The 24888-nt window shown below is 46.5% G+C and overlaps 1 long non-coding RNA gene across 1 annotated transcript in view; it reads right to left on the bottom strand.

Moving 5' to 3' along the window:
• Positions 1-3415: 3415 nt before the first annotated feature.
• Positions 3416-24888, bottom strand: part of LOC138297446 (uncharacterized) — a 189410-nt gene continuing 167937 nt past the window's right edge. The window contains exon 3 of the long non-coding RNA XR_011204111.1: positions 3416-3851. This is a non-coding gene — a long non-coding RNA (uncharacterized lncRNA). The remainder of the gene's footprint in view (positions 3852-24888) is intronic.

Genomic DNA, 24888 nt, shown 5'->3' with positions numbered 1-24888 from the left:
GCGGTTCCCAGCAATGCAACCCAGCGAGGTGAGGCAAGGACTTACCTCCACCAAACTTGGGCTGAAGAGTCACTGGACTGTGGGGGTCACTTGGACAGCGTCGCTGGATTCGAGGGACCTCGCTCGTCGTGCTGAGAGGAGACCCAAGGGACCGGTAATGCAGCTTTTTGGTGCCTGCGGTTGCAGGGGGAAGATTCCGTCGACCCACGGGAGATTTCTTCGGAGCTTCTGGTGCAGAGAGGAGGCAGGCTACCCCCACAGCATGCACAAGCAGGAAAACAGTCGAGAAGGCGGCAGGATCAGCGTTACAGAGTTGCAGTAGTCGTCTTTGCTACTATGTTGCAGGTTTGCAGGCTTCCAGCGCGGTCAGCGGTCGATTCCTTATCAGAAGGTGAAGAGAGAGATGCAGAGGAACTCGGCTGAGCTCATGCATTCGTTATCTAAAGTTTCCCCAGAGACAGAGACCCTAAATAGCCAGAAAAGAGGGTTTGGCTACCTAGGAGAGAGGAAAGGCTACTAACACCTGAAGGAGCCTATCACAAGGAGTCTCTGACGTCACCTGGTGGCACTGGCCACTCAGAGCAGTCCAGTGTGCCAGCAGCACCTCTGTTTCCAAGATGGCAGAGGTCTGGAGCACACTGGAGGAGCTCTGGACACCTCCCAGGGGAGGTGCAGGTCAGGGGAGTGGTCACTCCCCTTTCCTTTGTCCAGTTTCGCGCCAGAGCAGGGGCTAAGGGGTCCCTGAACCGGTGTAGACTGGCTTATGCAGAATTGGGCACATCTGTGCCCAACAAAGCAGTTCCAGAGGCTGGGGGAGGCTACTCCTCCCCTGCCTTCACACCATTTTCCAAAGGGAGAGGGTGTCACACCCTCTCTCAGAGGAAGTTCTTTGTTCTGCCATCCTGGGCCAGGCCTGGCTGGACCCCAGGAGGGCAGCTGCCTGTCTGAGGGGTTGGCAGCAGCAGCTGCAGTGAAACCCCAGGAAGGGCAGTCTGGCAGTACCAGGGTCTGTGCTACAGACCACTGGGATCATGGAATTGTACCAACAATGCCAGGATGGCATAGAGGGGGCAATTCCATGATCATAGACATGTTACATGGCCATATTCGGAGTTACCATGGTGAAGCTACATATAGGTAGTGACCTATATGTAGTGCACGCGTGTAATGGTGTCCCCGCACTCACAAAGTTCAGTGAATTGGCTCTGAACAATGTGGGGGCACCTTGGCTAGTGCCAGGGTGCCGTCACACTAAGTAACTTTGCACCTAACCTTTACCAGGTAAAGGTTAGACATATAGGTGACTTATAAGTTACTTAAGTGCAGTGTAAAATGGCTGTGAAATAACGTGGACGTTATTTCACTCAGGCTGCAGTGGCAGGCCTGTGTAAGAATTGTCAGAGCTCCCTATGGGTGGCAAAAGAAATGCTGCAGCCCACAGGGATCTCCTGGAACCCCAATACCCTGGGTACCTCAGTACCATATACTAGGGAATTATAAGGGTGTTCCAGTAAGCCAATGTAAATTGGTAAAATTGGTCACTAGCCTGTTAGTGACAATTTAGAAAGAAATGAGAGAGCATAACCACTGAGGTTCTGATTAGCAGAGCCTCAGTGAGACAGTTAGTCACTACACAGGTAACACATTCAGGCACACTTATGAGCACTGGGGCCCTGGGTTACCAGGGTCCCAGTGACACATACAACTAAAACAACATATATACAGTGAAAAATGGGGGTAACATGCCAGGCAAGATGGTACTTTCCTACATAATGGATCAGGAATTTTAAACCGGCAGGTTTCCTCACAAAATTTGAACACAGGGTGGCCTCTAAAATTCCCACTGCAGCCGGGAACATCAGTGCCTCTGTGCTGATTAATCTCACAGCTATTCGCCACACAAGCCCCATCATTATGTTGGGGGCAATGTGAATCAGTGTGTGGACTATCAGGGTACTAACATGTGTTGACATTTCATGCACATTATCTGACGTTTGTTGTGCTGGAGGCACCATACCCAATCCATGCATACAGCCATGGTACACTGTCACTATTTGTCACTAATGCATACATGAAACCCAGACAAGGGATGGGCCATGATTAGGCTATTTAAAGACAAGTTCCACCCCATGATACGATAAGTAAACTGATTACGCTATACAATGTATTTGAGTATTTATTGTAGACCTACCTGACACAATACCCCAGGAGGAAAGTGAGGGCATGGAAAGCAACTATGAGACAAATGTAGCCACAGGGAACCTTTATGGTGACGCAAAGACAGGAACCAGTCAGGCTAACAGGATGCAGGGTCAATCAGGAACAAAAATAAACAAGGCAAATACACAGTGAGCAGACTGAGACTGGTCAAAGCTGGAACAACACTGTGGAAAATGAAAAATGTTTTTGTCCTGTGTGTTTGAACGTAACACAATAACCCAAGGCCTGTGTTACACAAGTTATTTTTACGGCAATGCATAACAGTGTTATACATATAATGGCAGTTTCTATGCCGTTCCCGGCAGCTGCAAGGGCAGTGCATGGTCAAATGGCTGGTCTGCATGGAGGTGCTCACAGGTGTGTGCACCTTCAGTCTCTCACAAGTCCTGTAGCTGAGAATCAAGTTCAAAGGGCCAACAGTACCTTTCACATGGGAAGCAATGTACAGGTGATTACAGGTCCTACAGACTACAAGGTAGTGCATTATTCAACCAGAAGTCCATGCAGACAGAAGAACGATGACTATGGCATACCACACTAAAGAGGGAAGCATACTGGATTCCCATTGTGAGTCTGGGTGTGTGTAGAGGAGGGATTATCTGGGTACACAGATTCCCATTCCAGGGTGCTCTGAAGAAGGGTGGGGTGAGACCGTGAACATGGCAGTGACAGGACTTGTGACCTGGGATGGCATGTGCAGGGGATGTCTTGTGAGCAATGCTAGTCATACCTGGGGCACTCGTGCTATCCATTTGCTGCTTATATGGAATTCTTGTCACACATACTCCTTGCAAAGATAGGTGATGTAACACTTACTGATGTCAAGGGTCTGGTTATACCTTCTTGTTACCAATGCAATAGCACATCCACTGCCTCATGTATGAGGTATTTTTTGTCCATATTGAATGATGGTGTCTTAGTTGTGTGCCATATGCTGCAATGAACCGTGTAGCCAACATGTATGTGTGGAATAGCTGTGCTCCTCTGATATTGCCCTTCAACTGTGAAATGGACAGGATATATGTCATTTACAGTGTGTGTGAAGTTGGGTGTACATCATACCCGTCAAATATGATGTTGATTTTTCTGTATCCTAGTCTGTATTTCTGCAATGATCCATGAGGCTACACTCTGATTATGATTCTTAGCGATACGTTTATGCAAAAATGATTAACCAGACCATGATATAGTGAATAGAATAGGTGTTTATTGACATGTGGTAAGACAGTGGTGATGGTGAGTAGAGTTAAAAGATATTTTGGACAATATGTTGGCGCCGACGCAATCCTGCAGCTGTGTTTGGATGGTCCCCCTCATGTTGATGGACAGCATCCTCCTTTTCCTCCTCTTCAGGCATTTGTGGGTCGGGTTCATATAGGGGAATGTTCCTCTTTACGCATTTGTTGTGCAGGATGGCACAGGTCAAAATGATTTTGCACACCATTTCAGGTGAGTATAGGAGGCTGCCTCCGGTGATGTCGAGGCACCTGAATCTTGACTTCAGGATGGCAAAGGTCCTCTCGACTATGGTGCGTGTCCTCCGATGTGCCTCATTGTAGGCACACTCTGCTGCAGTGCTTGGGTTTGAAACGGGGTCATGATCCATGGCTGGATCCCATACCCCTGATCAGCTGAAAGAGAAAATGATTGAGAAAATGTTGATGTTGCTTGCACCATGATTATCACTTTGCATGGCAGTTGTTCTCTTGTGCTGTCTGTGACTCATCGGTGTTTGTGTTATTGTGTGGAATGCTAGGCTTCTAGGATGTACCATCAGCATTGGGTTGTTTCCTTATCTGAACTTGCGTTTGGCTGATTGACCGGATGTCAGCGGTATTTTTGTAGAGTTGCAGTACATTGTGTACTCCCTTGCATTATGTCATGTGAAAGAGGTGTCCATGTGTCTTAACTGGGGGTGACATGATACTTCCATACATAGAATCAATTCCACAGTGGTGGTAACACGGTTGCATCTATATGGCCTGGACATCCCATCCAATTTAACATATGCAATAGAATTAGTTAAACATCAGTGAGGCCCTTAGATTTGGCAAGGTGACAATGTACAACACATCTCCATGCGTTGTCAGCACTGACGTGTTGACAATTGACTATGCACAAATATCCCATGTGTGACAAATTCTCTGCAGACCTATTTCTCTGCCCTTGCCAAGTTGACTCAGGTTCAAACGTGTACCTATACTACTGAACATGTTCTAGTTCAGCTGGCTAACTTGGTTGTGAGGTTGTCATTTTGAGTGTCAGAAGGTCCATATGCCTGTACATCTGTTGTGTGTGTGTGAAATTGTCTCAATCCATATGTGTAGGAATGTGCACTTTCAATATTGTCACATCAATATGTGTTCTTAGCACAGTCCACTTGCTTACTGGTAGTGGGCAATGTCAGAGCAAGAGTGATATGAGATATTGGTACAGCCTCAATGATTCCATGTCACCTTTCTTGTAGTCATCATCATGCTATGTGTGTCATGGTGTTTGACCTGCAGCAAAAAACATTACACACCCCTTACACCGTATTTATTGCTTGTAAGGGTGTTTGATTGTTATTGATGTGATATTGAAAGATTAATCTTCCATGTTGTACTGCCAGTTAAGGCCATGTCATTGTCATTGTGTTGTTTTAAGTTGTTCCCTTGTGTCTGTGGACTGGCATCTGTTGTTATTTGGATCTGTCATTTGTCTATAGGTGTGGATATCAAACGTACAATAGGTTTGATAAGGTTATGGTGACAAGTCAATGATAACCGTTGTAGGCTTGATTGGTGTGCAGGGAAATGTTATGCCTGATGCAATAGGTCTGGTCTGTTTATTGTGAAAAGTTATTTCAAAAGCAGTCGACATGGCTTATTTGTTGTGTAAAGCATATGGTAAAGCCAGGAGGCCCCTAACAGTGGATTGTTGTCACATTATGTTCAGGCCGTAGAAAGGTATTTAGTTACATGTAATCTCAGAGATTACCATAGTAGATAAGGACTTTGGTGTAATTTGCACACTCTGGTAAACCCTGGGAGTAGAAGTTCACTGTAATGATTCTAGTTAGGTTCTATTGAGAGGGGTTACATTTTGTCTTTCAAACTTAAATTTTGTACATATTTGTAGTTTTATAACTGTATGCCACATGGTTGACAGCGTATGCACACTTCATTAGGCCTGGGATGTATACGCATTAGGAATGACATCGGTTGTGAAAAGCGTATGTTAAAATAAATAGGCATGTAGGATGGTTTGTTATTTCTCCGTATTAAAGCTTACAGACAGGTATTTTGTTACATGAAATGTCACAAATTACCTTTGTAGGGAAAGATTTTGGTGTTGGCTGTACCTATAACAAACCTCTCAGAAAGAACACTTGCACTGCAATAGTTCTAACTAGAATCTTTTCTTAGCCAACTTCAGAGATCCTGTAATAAGAAATCATTAAATAATGCACCCATCCATATATAAAATATATATTCATATGCATACATAGATAGCCTTTGTGTCAGATCTGTTCTGTCGTTGGTCTGTCTTTCATCCCTGACAGTGAACTAACTGCAAGGAGTAATGGTTCAGTCCACACCAGTCAAGGGCTCTCTTACCTTGTGAACGGTGGTAATTTCTGTGTACGTACAACCACCTGAAAATGTTTGTACTTTAGCACTAGCTCTGGGCCCGCTAGTAGCACTTAATTTACAGGCCCAGGGCATATATAGCGCACTTTACTAGGGACTTACATGTAAATTAAATAGGCCAATTGTGGAGAAGCCAATGTTACCATGTTTTAGAGGACAAAGCACCTGCACTTTAGCACTGGTCAGCAGTGGTAAAGTGCACAGATCCCTAAAGGCCAGCAATAATAGGTCAGAAAAACAGGAGGTCAGAGGGCAAAAAGTTAGGGGAGACCACGCCAATGATGCCAGGTCTAACAACAATGTTCTATGGCATCATTGATAACATGACTGCAACATCTGAAAGACATAATTTATGACAACACAGTGCATGACGTAGTGCAAGTTATAGTTACTTTTGGGCACAGGTTATAGTTGCTCAAGATAACTGTAATTGGTGAATGTCAGTGTTTTTGTTAGTTTAACATGGTATGTTTAAACTGTCATCATCACCTAACAATATAGTCACTATAATCTTTAGCTTTTTCAGTGTGTTTGCATATATATACACACACACACACACACATATATATATTACCTTCTGGCAGTCACCACTAAGTAGTTATAGTTAGAGTAGAGTTTCCATAGGAAATACATTTTTTTGTTTTGCTAATACCTTTCACGCTGTTCGACGAATCTTCATTAAATATTCAAAACTAGTTTGCCAGTCACTTTAGCTGCTGTCTGTAAAATATCAGGGCAATCTGTCAAGGGGCGCTGAGAAAAGGGAGGGGTCCCAAAACATGTTTTCCCCATGCAATTTCCCATAGGGATTTTAGACACGACTACAGCCCGAACCGCTGAACGGAATTACACCAAATTTGGCAGAAAGATAGATATTGGTCCAGAAAGAGCGCTTTTTGTAATTTGGTGTAAATGTGTTCAGTGGTTTTAGAGTTATTAAAGTAAAACGATTTATGTAGATCAAGAGACTCCGATCTGCTGCAGATCCTCCATGGATCCACGGAGATTCGCGGAACAACTCGCCAACAACAATGCCGTGATTGGCTGGCCACAACTTGAGAGGAATGTTGTCGCTGCTATTTTGTTCAACAGGACTCGGTTACCAGCAGCGAAAATAAAATTTACAAGTGATAGAAGGGGTCAGGGTAGAGGTACCCTGACTCCACGGGACTGATGGAAGGGTCTGTAAGGGATCCCTCATGGGCAAGAAATTGTCCAAAAAACATTGTTTTTTGCTCGCACATGAGGATCTGCGAATCCACCCAGGTCCGCAGATTCAGGTGAATTCAGGTGGATCCATGGATCCAGACCCCAATTTAAAAAAACACACATACACACTCACAGATCCACCCACCTACTCATACACTCACTCACACACCCACATGCAAACCCACACAACCACTCACACACCCACTCAGACACCCATACACTCACACATCCACTCACAGACCAATAAAAACACTCACACACCCACAGAGCCACTCACATACCTATTCACACACACTCACGCAGCCACTCCCACACCGACTTACACACCTACACAGCCACTCACACACCCACTCACATATCCATATAGCCACACACACACACCCACACAGTCACTCACAATGCCACTCACACACCCACACGGAGGCAGAGATACACTTAAAGAAATTGCAATAGCATATGTTTGTATTAAATGTGTTGTTGTTTTAGTATTGAACGTGTGCAATGTAACGAGCAGCCCCCTTATTTGTCCAAGGATTCATAACAGATCCACGGATCCATAACATAATTTAGAAAAAGAAAGATTTGGTGCATTTCATTTATGGAAAGGCTACATTAGTTACCTTACCTTCATTTTTAAATATTTCGTTTTAAAATATATAATAAGAATGAATGTGTGAATAAAATGTATTTATAAACTTGTGAAAATGTATATTACTCAAATCATAGTACAATTTATATTTTAAAAAACTGTGAAATTCATTAAAAAAACAAAGTCTACAGGGACATTATAATTAGGAAATAGAATTTTAAAAAAACTTAGAAATTCACTGAAAAAAACCACAAAGGTTACAGGGACGTTATAGTTAGGTTCAAATTTTACACACAGACAACCATAGAAATTCAGCAGCTATAGTTATCTCAAGCAACTATAACTCGTGCCCTAAGGTAACTATAACTCGAGTCCTTGCCATGCACTGCTAATTACTCCACATATTACATCACTTATGACATCTTCAGTGACATCCTTGATAACATCACTGCATACCGCAACATTTGCAGTGAAATTATTGATAAGAAAACTGTGCATGCCGGGGGTGCGAGTTATAGTTACCTTAGCGCACAAGTTTATAAATGCCAATATCCCTATAAGAACTGGACATACCTGCTGCTCAAGTAAGACTCTGAGGTGGCTACCAAGCAGTTATTTCTGTTCAGTAATTATAATCATGAAGATGTAATTTCAACATCATTCACCCCTCCCAAACCAGCTGTCACACCCAACACTCAAATATGCACTTTTGCTTAAAGTGTTTGTCTCATTTGCTTGCCTCACTCATGTAGTAACAAAAGAGTATTGTAAACTGCCTATAGTTTTAGTGAGTTTATGCACAGGCCCACAATCCCACTCTGCAAATTAATCCACCACCTCTGCTCCCCCTTTATGCCAGGAATTACCACCATAGTCCATGGGTCAGCATTATAGCTGACATGAGAGCCGTGGATGTCTACAATATGTCAAGAAGTAACACCGCTGTACAAAGGATGCCCGCATTATGCCAGGAATTACCAGCATTGTGCAAGGGTGAATATTATGCCAGGGCTGAACACCACTATACAGTGGATGCCCACAATATGCCAATAATTACCACATTTCCAGGACCACCATTATGCCATGGATGGGTTCAACTATCACATGGATTCACACAATATGTCAAAAATTAACACCATTCTTTAAGGACCAGGACTATGCCAGAGATATGCACCATCATTTCAGGTATCCACACAATACCACCACTATGCAAGGGCCAGCATTTCAGCAGGAGCGCACAATATCATGGATGTCTCCAAGTTCCCAAGAATTGCCACCGTTGTTCCAGGGCCAGCCTTTTTCCAGGTGTGTGCAATAGGTATAATGACATGGATGCCCAGATGCCACCAAGATCGACTAACATTTTGCAAGCCTTGGGCAATGGACATCAACCTATCGATGCCCACAAATTGCCAAGAATTACCATCACTATGCGAGGGCCAGCATTTATTACAACTCAGAAACCAGCATAATCCAATGGATGCACACAAGTTACCAAGAACTCACATTCCAACTCATGCTCATTAACGCTTGCTCTGAAGTACTCAATGCATCAGATATCTCAAACATCATCACCTTTCACATGTGTGACACCCTCTTCATCACAGACACGTGGTTCAGTCCGACATCCCTGTACATCCTAGACATCCTTCTTGCCAGCATCAGCATCCATCAAGTGGACCATACACATATGGAGGAAGGAAGCCTCTCTGTCATTTATAAGGCCTCCTGGACCTGCACCCTAGTCAAGCAAGTAACTCAATGGAGCTCAACTGACATGCCATTTCCCAGTCTCTGCAACTCAGACCTCCACCTTCCCTCTCATCTACAGGACTCCCAGGCAGAACAAGAAACTCACTGATACATTCCTACATCTCCTCAGACTCCTACACACTACTTTATAATCCTAACCTGTGGATCCTTCAAAGACTTCTCCACAGACAATCTAATTCTCGAGCTAATCTCTCACCCTGTCAACCCCACATCCAATGTCAGCACCCTCCTAAACAACTTAAACACTGTGTGAACATCAATGCCTCAATTAAAACATGCAAGCCAAAGCCTACGTCACCCAGTAACGTTAAAGAGCGTCTGACAATAAATAATCCATCTGCAGACAGGAATCAAAATGGAAGAAAATCAAAACATCACTTCACATCAGCAAAAGCAAAGAACTATGCCAGTGACATCAACAAAGTCATGAACAGAAGCAGAACCCTTTCCAAAACAATCAAGCACCACATCAGCCCCGTGCCAAACCCACCTATTCCTTTCTGCACAGAAAAGTGCAGTGAGGGATAGGTGAACTGAAAAAAGGGCAGACGATCCAATAGTACATTGACAACACCAAGCATGTTTCATCTCTTATGCCCACCACTTCCCATAGCATCCTGCAACGGTCAGCCTTCAAATCCTCTCTTAGCCCTACTCACAATTGTTAGGGCCTCTCTAATAATCTCTCAAGACTGGCTAGATCCTCTCACTCCTAAAAAAAACCTACAGTAGATCCTACTGACCTTGCCAACTACCCACCCCCACTGACCTGCAATACTTCAGCAAGATCATTGAAAAATAAGTCTATGTTCAACTCCAAGAACACATCAGTGCTAACCATCCCCTGCATGATTATCGGTCTGGCTTCACATCATGCTGCAGCACAGAAACCACTACCTTACACATTGTAAACATAGTCCTTGTGACCACAAATGAAGATGACCTCTGCCTCCACTTGAAAGTCTCCTCTGCTTCAGATATCCAACATCTCAAAAACTGCCTGGATCTTTAGTACCTGTCTGAAGCTGAACCAAATCAAGACATGATTCTTGTTATTTTCCAAGAACAAGAAGCAGGAAACAAAACAAACCAAGCTCAATGACATGAACTGTGACATCTTCAATGGGATTCACCATCCACACCCACCTCAGCCTCAAGGAAAACACAGCCAAAAACACAAAGACAGCCTGGTACCTAATCTATTTTCTAAAGAAAGTAAAGCCATTTTTTCCAGAAAGCAACTTTGGAACTGCTATTCAAGCCCTCATGGTCTTCCATCTGATTAGTCGTAAAGCCCTGCTCCACAGCCTTCCCGACTCCATACTAGCACCCCTTGAAGGCATCCTACACGCAACAGCAAGCCTCATCCAAGGCCTGAAGGAATGTGATCACATCATGCCTGTGCTGATAGAACACCGTTGGCACCATTTGCCAGCCTGCACCATCTTCAAAACTAGTTACATAATTTACAAAACCATCTCAACCAGCACCCTCGCTTATTTTACAGACAATCTCACCATCTCAGTACATCTGCAACCAACAGACTGGAAACTAAGTGTAAAAAGATAAAACAAGGCAGCAGACCTATACACTCAGGATCTGGAATAACATCCCCTTGTTCATCAGGACCACCCCAACTCTGCTCTAATTTAGGACAAAGTTGAACACACATCATGCTAAAGTACACTACATCATGATGCAGTAACCATCCACAAACCAGCTTCCTCTCCACTCCCTTGTTGACTTTAGGCTTGTCTGTACAGTGCTCCGTTGCTTTTTGGCTATGTTTGTGCTACAGAAATACCAAATAAATAGGTGCATACCTGCATACCAAGAATTGCCACTATTTTATCAGGGTGGACAATGGGCGCACATTAACATGCGTACTGGCACCGACTCTGTTATGCGCACACATACACATAACAGCAGATAGCATCAATACTGTTCAAAAACGTACCACCCTCTCAGTGCTGCTGTCCTGACCCCCAAGGCTGCTGCCCCTCTCCCTTATGTGGCCACCCGCAGCTCCCTCATCAGTGCTTCTGGGAGAGCAAGGGGGTGAAGAAAAATATTCTGGGAAGGTGGGCACATGGGAATGCCTATGGGAGAAAGTGGTAATCCAGAGTTCCTATGGGGAAGGGAACATTTAGGAGAGACTTGCGGAGCAACCAAGAGAGACATAAGGGAAGGGGAAAGCAGAGAGCCTCCGGTGGCCTTTGGCTTAAAGAGCGGGCAAGTAAAGGCAACCCTGGCAGCCTGGGATTTGGGGTTGACAGATCATGCAGGGAAAGCTCTAGCATTCTAGGAGAGGGGACAAGTGGACTTACCTGGGGGAGAGACAGGCTGGCAGGCCCTCCTTTCCTGCTCCTTTTCTCCCAGTTCTTGGGTCATCCAAGGCCTTTTATCTGTTTCAATTCTCAGCCCAAGAGACTGACTGTTTCTTGGGGGGGGGGGGCGAAGGTTCCCTGCATGGCAACAAAATTTGACTTGGAGTCTGTTTTCCCTCAGTGTAGAGCTGGCGGGCACTGTCGAAGCAAAAACCTAAGAAGCACTAAAATCTATAAAAGTTTCTTGACGATGACCTACCATGAGAGGAGATGCATTCAAACACCGCGTTGTACTGCCATCTTGTAAGCAGTCGCTTCCAAACACATAACTATCATGTAGCCGGGAGCTTACAACCACCGTCCTGAGAGTCAGGGGCTTGAAGTGACACCGCCATCTTGTGGTCAGGTGCATACAATCACAACACCATCTTCTGGTCAAATGCTGACAATTACACTGCCTTCATGTATTCAGGTGCATGCAATCACACCACCACGTTGGACTAAGGTGCACACAATCACCGTCTTGCATGCAGTGGCAGCGCCATCTTGTGGTCAGGTGCATGCAATCACACCACCACGTTGGACTAAGGTGCACACAATCACCGTCTTGCATGCAGTGGCAGCGCCATCTTGTGGTCAGGTGCATGCAATCACACCACCACGTTGGACTAAGGTGCACACAATCACCGTCTTGCATGCAGTGGCAGCGCCATCTTGTGGTCAGGTGCATGCAATCACACCACCACGTTGGACTAAGGTGCACACAATCACCGTCTTGCATGCAGTGGCAGCGCCATCTTGTGGTCAGGTGCATGCAATCACACCACCACGTTGGACTAAGGTGCACACAATCACCGTCTTGCATGCAGTGGCAGCGCCATCTTGTGGTCAGGTGCATGCAATCACACCACCACGTTGGACTAAGGTGCACACAATCACCGTCTTGCATGCAGTGGCAGCGCCATCTTGTGGTCAGGTGCATACAATCAGAGGTACCATCAATCACGCTGTCATCTTGTGGTCAGGTGCCTACAATCACATTGCTTGTAGTCGGGCGCATATAATTCACCTTGCTTGATGTGAAATAAATTAGCTGCGTCCTAATCCAACAAGAGTAGTCCGTTGTCTTTGTGGCAGGAGGGAGGACTGAGTAGTTTGTAAGGGTGGACCCCAACACCACTGCACTAGCGAGTGCTCTATGACAGTTCCACTGCTCTGGTCACACCACCATAGCCTTAAAAGGGGGTTACATCACCCAAACCAGGCTTCCCAAACATCATGAAATATGAAGCACTCAGTACATTTCTCTTCTATCTGTGCTATGGGATGGTCTGTGTAATCCCCTGCTATTCAGGGGAAACCAGGAGACGGTGATGCAAAACACGTCTATTTGCAGTCGTACTGGGGATTGTGGAATGCAGAACACACCCATGAACTTCTAGACGCCCTAGCGAGGCAACATTGCAGCCACAGATACGTTTTGCTCAAAGTATTTTGGTTTCATCTAAGCAGCCAATACCATTTATTTCACTGAAAGTAAATCTGAGAGATTAACGATTAATGAGCTAATTACATTTTTTTTAATACCATAAACCAATAATATTCTTGATCATTATTTTTTTCATCGCTTTCCAAACCACAGACATACTTTATAAAAGTTCTCATTATTTAATCATAATCTTCTCTCATTTTAAAGAAGTAGAGGCATGCCTTAGCATGGTTTACTCCTGTGCTCAGATTTCAATTTCTATTTACTAAAATATGTGAACACAAAGAAAACTACAAGAGATTGGAAAGACAAATCTACTTCAGCTCCCAGCCCTCCTCCCCCCGAGACATTACCCAAAGGTAGTTCTGCTCTAGTACTGCAGGCATCTGGTCTCAAGGTTCATATAATTTAATCAGAGGAATAAGAACATGTGTCTCTCAATTATTGCATGCAGTTTGGAAAAGCTCATTGATTAGAAGGAATTAATAGGAATTAGTTCTGTGGACACCACACCCTGGGTCTGACGCAGAGAAGAGAACATTCATGGAAAGGGAAGAGTTACTGTATTGGAAATGACCCGGTCTGAAGGAGCAACGTGTTCAGCTTGTTCTTAGTTTTGAGTAAGAAGTTTTTAAACGCTTCAGGCGGAGGGCACCTTGTGTACATCTTTTCCAGGTACCTGTCCAGTATTTTAATCTTGCAATCTGACGCTCCACCACCATAAAATGTTCTAGATTTGATTTTTATACTCTGACCATTCTCGTTAACCACAAGGGTTTCAGGCTTGCACACATCTGTCCAAACAGGACACCGTCCTTCAATGCTGAGGCTTTCCTTACGAAAGGTCTTGTACTTCTCCAGGAGATTCTCTGATTCTTTGATGTAGTCATCAATGTAGGACAAGATACGTTGTCTACCACCAATGTCAAGATCTGCATTACGGGACCCCTGGGCCCGTCTCAGCGCTTCCTGGTAGATGTTCATGTGCACATGAAAGGCTGCCCCATGCATCCAGACCCGCACTGACCTGGTATTGCCCTGCCCATCTCGAAGCATGGAGTTCCTCACCCTGGTGAGTTGGTCACTCAGCAATTGCTCATAATGTCTGGTCTCCTCGATCATCTTCTCGCCATCCCTAATATTGGCCTTCCACCGCTTGGTGTAGGCGTCCACCAGGTCTCGGACCTCAGAAACTTTCTCCTGTGAAAAGACACTCAGCAGGACACTCTCAGCACTAGGGGTCTTCTTGGCTGTGCTCAGCGCCAAGTCTAGGAACATTGACAGAATAAGAGCCCCGATACCAAAGGCGTTGGGCACTTGAGCGATGCCTCCCACTGATTTTACAAACTCACTGGCATAAGTGGATGCTTTGTCCCCCAAGAAGTTCATGTTCGCCTGGTTGTAGCCACCCAGAGCCTGCGTGGAGCCAACATCGAGGAACGTCAGGAACCTGTGCTCCATGCTGATCATCTCGGGCCAGATGACATCACATCCGGTAATACGCAACACATCTTCTTCGAAGGCATCAATAGACTCTGTTGACATTGAACAGCCCCCCATGAAGGCTCGGAACAATTTCACTGCGATTAAATCTGATAAAGTGTCAAGAGCCACGTCTGGTCTGTATTTCACCTCTTGGAAGCAAACACCATCAGCTGCTGTAGTCAGTGAGCCAATGTCTTATATAGAGTGCAGGAACACACCCAGTAACCTGGCCAAGGTACATACTCTGCTCCCACATACTTCTCAGTGTGTTTATATTCCTTATCAGCGCAGGTATGATAACTTTAACAACTCTCTACAGGCAGCAGCTCTAGCTGGTGTGGCCTGATGCTGTCACTTGAAAGGTCATGATTTGGAAACACTGTGTCATGGAGTGCACGCCTTACACGTCCCACCTTACAAACAAAAGAATCTCACAATCGAGAATATATAAAAAACATTGGCAGTGGCAATTGGTGAGACTCCTATATAGTAAAAGGCTTTTTATTTTAGCACACCAAGTAAGCATGGAATGGCAGACAGCAATGTATAATTTTGTTTCCTACATTAACAGACAAGATGAGTGATAAAAGCAGTACACAAATATCTTTAACAAACAACAGGTACATGTAGGAGGCTGGCCTGGTTTGTAGTGGGTATCTAAGGTACTTACATCTTATACCAGGTCCAGTTATCCCTTATTAGTGAAATGTAGGTAGTGTCTAGAAGCCAGGCTCTCTAGGAGTAGCTGTAGCTGAGCAGCTAAGGCTTATCTAGGAGACATGCAAAGCTCACACACTACCACTGTAGTCACACAGTACTCACACACATGAAAGAAAATACTCGGTGTTACAAAAATAAAGGTACTTTATTTTGGTGACACAAATGGCAAAAATACCATAGAGACTATACTCCCTTAGGAGGTAAGTAATACACAAATTATATACACTAGTATGCTGAAATAGCTGTAAAAACAGTTAGAAAACAGTGCAAGTAGTGAAAGTCACAATAGTTAGAAATGAGCCTAGGTGGAACATAAACCATATACTAAGAAAGTGGACTGTGGATATCGGTTTCCCACCTAGGCATGTGTAGTGTGTAGAGGGGCGCTGGGAGTATTAGAAAACACCAAAGGTAAGTAATAGAACCCACTCCAGAGCCCAGGAAACCATTAGTAAATCACAATAACCCCCCTAGAGCACACAAGAACAGAGAAAGAAGATTATGCAAGAACCAGAAGAGATTGCAAGACACCAAACAGTGGATTCCTAGACCTGAAGTGGAAGAAGGAGACCAAGTCCAAGAAGCACAGAAGAGTCCAGGGAGAACAGGAGCCCCTGTTAACACAGATGAAGGTGCAAAAGAAGAACCACCGGTGAAGAACAACAGTCAATACTGCACCCAAGAAGAAGGAGGCGGGATCCTGGTTGGTGCACAAGATGTCCCACGCCAGGTGGATGCACACGCAAAGCTTGCAGATAGCGGAAAATGGCACTGCCCTGGACCAGGAGGGACCTGGTGGACTCTACCCAGAGTAAGAGGGGAGTCTCGGCAACTTAGAGAGCCCTCAGAAGATCAGGCAGCGCACACAGGAGTCCCACAGCACAGGGACAAAGAAGGTGCAAAAGGAGGCCTATGCAGCTCTACAACAAAGGGTCCCACGCCGCCGGAGAACCACGCAGGAAGCTGCGCATCACAGGAAGGAGTACTGGGGGACGGAGCTGCATGGTGCATGAATAACTTTGTGGAAGGATGCCAACAAGCCTTGGCAACTGCAAAACACGTAGTGCAAGGGGGTCCTGTCTTGCGTGGGGAGGCAAGCTCTTACCTCCACCAATGTTGGACAGTAGGACGTCAGGACCGCCAGGACCACTTCAGTCCACCACTTGTGAGGCAGGATCCGCACAGCTCATCAGGAGAGGGAACCCACGCCACTGGTCATCATTGCAGAGAGGTGCCTACTGAAGCAGGGGAGTGACTCCTTCACTCCAAGGGAGATTCCTTCATTCTTCTGGTGCAGGCTGAAGACAGGCTATCCTCTGAGGATGCACGACCGGGAAACAGTTGCAGTTGCTGGCAGGAGCTGAAGATACAATGTCGCATAAGTCTTCTTTGCTTCTTTGCTGACGTTTGTAGAGTTCATGGAGGGTCCAGGTGCAGTTTCTTTAGTAAGAAGGTGAAGTAAGGGATTCTGCTGGAGTCTTGCAATCTGAATTTGAAGAACCACTCAAGAGAGAGACCCTAAATAGCTCTGAAAGGGGGACTGATCAGTTAAAGCACCTATCAGGGGCGGGCTCTGATGTCACCTGCTGGCACTGGCCACTCAGATGCTCTCAGAGTTCCCTGCCAACTTGGAATTCAAGATGGCAAAACCTAGGGACCCTCTGGAGGAGCTCTGAGCACCACTCCTGGGGTGGTGATGGACAGGGGAGTAGTCACTCCCCTTTCCTTTGTCCAGTTTTGTGCCAGAGCAGGGACTGGGGGTCCCTGAACCGGTGTAGACTGGATTATGCAAGAAGGGCACCATCTGTGCCCTTCAAAGCATTACCAGTGGCTTGGGGAGGCTACCTCTCCCAAGCCTGTAACACCTATTTCCAAAGGGAGTGGATGTAATCCCCCGTTCCCAAAGGAAATCCTCTGTTCTGCCTTTCTGGGCTTGAGCTGCTCAAGCAACAGAAGGGCAGAAACCTGTCTGAGAGGTAGCAGCAGCTGGGGCTGCCTGGAGAGCCTCACAAGGCTGGAATTGCAATACTGGGTGTCCTCTAAGGAGCCCCCAGAGTGCATGGAATCATACAACCAATGCTTGCAAAAGCATGGGGGTATGTTTCCAACATGTTTGATACCAAACATGCCTGTGTTCGGAGTTACCATTATGTAGCTGGACATAGGTAGTGACCTATGTCCAGTACACTCATAAAATGGCGTCCGGCACTCACGAAGTCCGGGAAAATGGTCCTGGAGATCGTGGGGGCACCTCTGCTAGTGCAGAGGTGCCCTCACACACAGGTAGTCTGCACCCTGCCCTCAGGGCTGAAGGGCCTGCTATAGGGGTGACTTATAAGTAACCTGGTGCAGTGTAAGTGGCAGTGAAAGGGTGCATGCACCTTTTCACACAGGCTGCAATGGCAGTCCTGCAGAAGCCTTTCCATGGGCTCCCTATGGGTGGCAAAAGAAATGCTGCAGCCCATAGGGATCTCCTGGAACCCCAATGCCCTAGGTACTTTTGTACCATATACTAGGGACATATAAGGGGGCACCAGTATGCCAATTGTGCGTGAAATACTGGGTTACCAGTATGCAGTGACAAAATCTAGAGGAGAGAGAACATAATCACTGGAGTCCTGGTTAGCAGGATCCCAGTGAACACAGTCAAGCACACCGACATCAAGCAAAAAATGGGAGTAACCATGGCAAAAAGAGGGTACTTTCCTACACAACCCCCTCCCCCAAACGAGGGACAATAAGGCTAACCTTGCCCAGAAGAGTCTTCATTGTCTAAGTGGAAATATCTGGAGAGTCCGTGGCTGACCAACGCTTTTCACTAGGGGTCAACTTTCTGCTGATAAAAGCTACAGGTTGATCCTGGCCCTCTCTATTTAGTTGTGATTAAACTGCCCGAACCCCTACCTCTGAAGCATCAGTCTGAACTATGAACTTCTCAGTGTAGTTTGGGCTCTTTAAGACAGGTGCAGTGCACATGGCCTGCTTTAGCTCATCAAAAGCTTTCTGACAGCTGGCTGTCCCCAATACATTTTTAGGCATCTTTTTTGAGGTGAGGTCATTAAGAGGGGCAACAATGGAGCCATAGATCTTAATGAACCTACTGTAATACCCAGTGAGACCAAGAAAGGCTCTGGGTCTGTGTTGTAGGTGGAGCCCAGTCTAAAATAGTCTGGATCTTTCCCTGCAGTGGTTCAATCTGTTCTTCACCTACCAGGTGCCCCAGATGAACCACCTTCCCCTGCCCTATCTGGCACTTTGAGGCCTTGATAGTGAGGCCTGCCTTTGCAGAGCCTCCAAAACATTCCAAAGGTGGACCAGGTGGTCATCCCACGTGGTGCTAAAGACAGCAATATCATCAAGATATGCTGAACTGAAAGCTTCCAGACCTTGGAGGACTGTATTCACCAACCCCTGAAAAGTGTCAGGTGCATTCTTCAAACTAAAGGGCATAAGAGTAAAGTGATAATAACCTCCAATGGTAGAGAAAGCTGTTTTAGGCTTAGCATCTTCTGATAGTGTATCTGCCAATACCCTGCAGTCAAATCAAAAGTACTCAAATACTTGGCAGATGCCAGTGTATCTATTAGCTCATCTGCCCTGGGTATAGGGTGAGCATCAGTCTTTGTGACTGTGTTGAGCCCTCTGTAATCTACACAGAACCTCATCTCCCTTTTCCCATTCTGAGAGTGAGGTTTTGGTACAAGCACCACTGGGCTGGCCCAGGGGCTATCAGAGTGCTCAATCAAGTCAAGCATTTTCTCAACCTCAGATTTAATGCAATCTCTGACATGGTCAGGCTGCCTATAAATCTTACTTTTGACAGGAAAACATCTCCAGTATCAATGGTGTGCTCAGACCATGTAGTCTGACCAGGTGTCAGAGAAAAGAGTTCAGAAAACTGACCCAAAATGTTCCTGCAGTCCTCCTTCTGAGACTCAGTAAGGCAGTCTGCTAGGATAACTCCTTCCACTGAGCCACCAGCTTTAGTGTTGGAGAAGAGATCAGGGAGAGGGTCACTCTATCTTCCTGTCGCTCATCAGTGGCCATGAGCAGGGTTAAGTCAGCCGTGTCATAGTAGGGCTTCAGGCGGTTCACATAAAGTACTCTAAGAGGACTTCAAGGAGTGCCTAGGTCAACTAAATAAGTGACCTCACCCTTCTTTTCCACTATGATGTGTGGTAACCACTCAATTTGTCTCGGAGTGCTCTGAGTGCCACAGGCTCTAGGACCCACACCTTCTGTCCTGGTTGGTACAGTGTCAGGACAGCCTTCTGGTCATGCCATTGCTTTTGCAATTCTTGGCTTGCCTGAAGGGTTCTTAGTGGCCTTTAACATGTACTCAGCCATTCTTGATCTTAGGCCAAGCTCATAATTCACTATATCTTGTTTAGGGGGCTTCGAGGGTTGCTCCCACCCCTATTTCACAAGAGCTAATGGACCCCCTCACAGGGTGACCAAAGAGGAGTTCAAAGGGCCTGTAGCCCACTCCTTTTTGGGGTACCTCCCTATAGGCAAAAAGGAGGCATGGTAATAGGACATCTCATCTCCTCCTGAGTTTTTCAGAGAATCCCATAATCATGCCTTTGAGGGTTTTGTTAAACCGCTCAACCAACCCATTTGTCTGGGGATGGTAAAATGTGATGAACTTGTAAGTTACCCCACACTCTTTCCACATTGTTTTTAGGTATGCAGACATGAAGTTGCTACCTCTGTCTGACAGCACCTCTTTTGGAGAACACACCCTGGAAAAGATTCACAGGAGGGTTTTGGCCACTGAAGGAGCTGTAGTGGTCCTCAGAGGTATAGCTTCTGGAAATCTAGTAGCATGGTCCACCACCACTAAAATAAACCTATTACCAGAAGATGTAGGAGGGTCAAGGGGGCCAACAATGTCAATCCCTATCCTTCTAAAGGGTACCCCAAACACTGGCAGTGGGATCAAGGGGGTCTTTGGAGTGCCACCAGTCTTGCCAATGGCCTGGCAAGTGACACAGCAGCGACAAAACTCCTTTGTGTCCTCTGACATGTGAGGCCAGTGAAAGTGATGGAACAGTCTGTCCCAGGTCTTACTTTTCCCCAGATGTCCAGCAAGGGGAATATCATGAGCTAAGGTCAACAAAAATGTTCTGTACTGCAAAGGAATGGCCAGTCTCCTGGTGGCACCAGGTTTTGGGATCCTTGCCTCAGTATACAAGAGATTGTTTTCCCAGTCCACCCTATGGGTGTCACTGATATCCCCTGCCTCTTGTTTGACAGCTTGCTGTCTTGAACCCTCAAGTGTGGGACAGGTCTGCTGTGCCACACTTAATTCCTCCCTGGTAGGTCCCCCTGCACCTAAAAGTTCAGCTGTGTCAGCTTGCAGCTCCTCAAGTGTAGGTTCTGTCCATGGAGATGACTCCTCCTCCTCAAAGGGGGAATCATCAGTGGAGGGAGGGATAGTGGATAACCTTTTACCCTTTCTACCCCTGGTTTTGGGAAGCTCTTGGTCCATTGTTCCAGGATCCAAGTTTCCCTGCCCTCTTTGCTTCTTGGCCTGAGCCCTGGTTAAAGCAAAGATGTGCCCAGGAATACCCAGCATGACAGCATGGACCTCCAACTCCACTTCAGTCCTCTCTGACCCCATAACTCCTGAAGCTGCTGCTGCTGCCACCATGGGGTACTAACCCCAAACACCGCCTTTCCCTTTCCACAGCCAAGGCCTCCCTATCTAGGGCTAGCTGTTGCTGCTGCAGCCTCGGCCCGGCCTCCTCCAGTCGCAGTTTCCTGAGCTCCCTATCTATGGAGTCATCACCTGGAGTTGTACCATGGGATCTCTCAGACACTGAGGTGATATGAGAATATGCTGAGGTATACCTTTCCCTAACTTTTGTGACCCTAGTGACTTGACCTCTGGCTGTGAAGGGAGACCTACCTGAGTGACTACCCCTCCCACTACCAGCTAAACTACTGGGTCTGCTAGGTGGAAGGTCTTTGGAAGAGCCCTCCCCTGTACCTGAAGGATGATTTTCTGATTCTAAGGGGTCAGAATTTCCATGTACCTCCTCCGCCTCCTCCGCCTCCTACTCCTCCTCCTGGATACCAGCATGCTACTGGTCATCCTGGAGAAGGAGGCTCAACAGGAAATTCTTGTTGGGGTTCTTCCCCACATCTAGCTTTCTGTCTGTGCAAAGCCCCTTCAATTCATTGAAGATTATGCCCTCATAGGGAGTACCCATGACTTCAGAGCTAGGCCCAGCAGTAGACATGACGTGTGTTTGTTAGTGTAGGGAAAGCCTATCCTACCTAACCTCTAGTGTCACAGAAAGAAAGGTAGAGACTAAGGGCCAGATGTAGCAACTTCCCAAATTGCGACTTGCAATTTGCGAGTCACTGCGACTCGCAAATTGCAAGTCGCAATTTGGGACGCAGAAAGGTGTCTCAGACACCTTCTGCGAGTCGCTATGGGGTCGCAAAGACCCATCTCATTAATATTAATGAGGTGGGTCGCAATTTGCGACCCCAAAGCGATTCAGGGCACTCACGGACATGGAGGCCTGCTGGGAACAGCAGACCTCCATGTCCGTGACTGCTTTTAAATAAAGCAGTTTTTTTTTTCAAAGTGCAACCCGTTTTCCTTAAAGGAAAACGAGCTGCACTTTGAAAAATAAACCGAAACCTTTTGTTTCGGTATTTTTTAGGGCAGGTAGTGGTCCATTGGACCACTGCCTGCTCTGAAAAATAATTTTTTAGGCCAGACACAAAGGGGAAGGGGTCCCATGGGGACCCCTTCCCGTTTGCGACTGGGTTACCATCCACTTCAAGTGGATGGTAACTGCGAGTCCATTTGCGACCGCGAATGGAATTGCATACCAGTGCGACTCGCAAATAGGAAGGGAACACCCCTTCCTATTTGCGACTCGGAAATACATTTTGCGAGTCGGTTCCGACTCGCAAAATGCATTTCTACATACCAGATGGGCTTTAGCGACTCGCAAACGGCGTTTTTCGCCGTTTGTGAGTCGCTAAAGCTTTCCTACATCTGGCCCTAGATTCCTGTACTAAGTATAATGTATATCTCTAGGTATGGAGTATTCCTTCCTGTGTAAAGCACCGGTGACAGAGTGATAAGGCAATTGCAAGTACTTATCCCACCTCTGCAGAACCAATGTAGGAGGCTGGCCTGGTTTGTAGTGGGTACCTAAGGTACTTACACCTTATACCAGATCCAGTTATCCCTTATTAGTGAAAAGTAGGCAGTGTCTAGAAGCCAGGCTCTCTAGGGGTAGCTGTAGCTGAGCAGCTAAGGCTTATCTAGGAGACATGCAAAGCTCACGCAATACCACTGTAGTCACACACTACTCACACACATGAAAGAAAATACTCAGTGTTGCAAAAATAAAGGTACTTTGTTTTGGTGACACAAATGCCAAAAATACCATAGAGACTACACTCCCTTAGGAGGTAAGTAATGCACAAATTATATACACTAGTATGGAGAAATAGCTGTTAAAATAGTTAGAAAACAGTGCAAATAGTGAAAATCACAAAAGTTAGAAATGGGCCTAGGGGGAACACAAACTATATACTAAGAAAGTGGAATGTGAATGTCGGTTTCCCACCTAAGCAAGTGTAGTATGTAGAGGGGCGCTGGGGGTATTAGAAAACACCAAAGATAAGTAATAGAACCCACCCCAGAGCCCAGAAAAGCAGGAGTAAATCACAGTAACCTTCCTAGAACACACAAGAACATGAGAAAGTAGATTATGCAAGAATCAGAAGAGTCTGCAAGACACCCACAGTGGATTCCTGGACCTGAAGACCTGTGGAAGAAGGGGACCAAGTCCATGAAGCACAGAAGAGTCCAGGGAGAACAGGAGCCCCTGCTAACCCGAATGAAGGTGCAAAAGAAGAACCACCGATAAAGAACAACAGTCAGTGCGGCATCCAAGAAGATGGATTCAGGTTCCTGGTTGGTGAAGAAGATGTCCCACGCCGGACGGATGATTGCAGTCTGGTTTGCATAGCTGGATCTGCCAACAAGCCATGGTACACGCAAAGCTCACGGTTAGTGGAAAATGGTGCTTCCCGGAACCAGGAGGGACACAGTGGACTCTACCCAGGAGGGGGAGTCAGAGGGAGCTCTCAGCAACTCAGGGAGCCCTCAGAAGACCAGGCAATGCACACAGAAGTCGCACAGCACGGGGACAAAAAAGGTGCAAAAGGAGGCCCACGCAGCACTACAACAAAGTGTCCCACGCCGCCAGAGAACCACGCAGGAAGCTGTGCATCGCAGGAAGGAGTTGGCAACTGCAAAACACACAGTGCACAGGGATACTGTCTTGCGTGGGGAGGCAAGCTCTTACCTCCACCAAAGTTGGAAAGTAGGACGTCAGGACCATCGTGACCACTTCAGTCCACCACCGATGAGACAGGATCCACGCAGGTCATCAGGAGCGGGGACCCACTCTGTCAGTCGTCGTTTCAAAGAGGTGCCTGCGGAAGCAGGGGAGGGACTCCTTCACTCCAAGGGAGATTCTTTCATTCTTCTGGTGCAGGCTGAAGACAGGCTGTCCTCTGAGGATGCACGACTGGGCAACAGTTGCAGTTGCTGGCGGGAGCTGAAGATACAATGTTGCAGAAGTCATCTTTGCTTCTTTGTTGCAGTTTGTAGAGTTCCTGGAGGGTCCAGGTGCAGTTTCTTCAGTAAGAGGGTGAAGTAAAGGATGCAGAGGATTCCTGCTGGAGTCTTACAATCCGAATCTGAAGAACCACCCAAGAGAGAGATCCTAAATAGCCCTGAAAGGGAGATTGGTCAGCTAATCAGGTAAGCACCCTTCAGGGGAGGGCTCTGACGACATCACCTGCTAGCACTGGCCAGTCAGATGCTCTCAGAGTTCCCTGTCAACTTGAAATCCAAGATGGCAAAACCCAGGGACCCTCTGGAGGAGCTCTGAGCACCACCCCGGGGGTGGTGATGGACAGGGGAGTTGTCACTCCCCTTTCTTTTGTCCAGTTTTGCGCCAGAGCAGGGACTGGGAGTCCCTGAAGCGGTGTAGACTGGATTATGAAAGGAGGGCACCAACTGTGCCCTCCAAACCATTTCCAGTGGCTTGGGGAGGCTACCCCTTCCAAGCCTGTAACACCTCTTTCCAAAGGGAGAGGGTGTAACACCCCTCTCCCAAAGACAATCCTTTGTTCTGCCTTCCTGGGCCTGAGCTGCTCAAGCAACAGGAGGGCAGAAACCTGTCTGAGAGGTGGCAGCAGCTGGGGCTGCCTGGAAAACCTCAGAAGGCTGGCATGGCAATACTGAGTGTCCTCTAAGGAGCCCCCAGAGTGCATGGAATCATACAAGCAATGCTTGAAAAAGCATTGGGGTATGATTCCAACATGTTTGATACCAAACATGCCTATGTTCGGAGTTACCATTATGTAGCTGGACATAGGTAGTAGCCTATGTCCAGTACA

Source organism: Pleurodeles waltl, chromosome 5 (genome assembly GCF_031143425.1).
Source record: "Pleurodeles waltl isolate 20211129_DDA chromosome 5, aPleWal1.hap1.20221129, whole genome shotgun sequence".
Classification (NCBI taxonomy): Eukaryota; Metazoa; Chordata; class Amphibia; order Caudata; family Salamandridae; genus Pleurodeles; species Pleurodeles waltl.
This window is presented reverse-complemented; position numbering and strand designations above follow the sequence as displayed.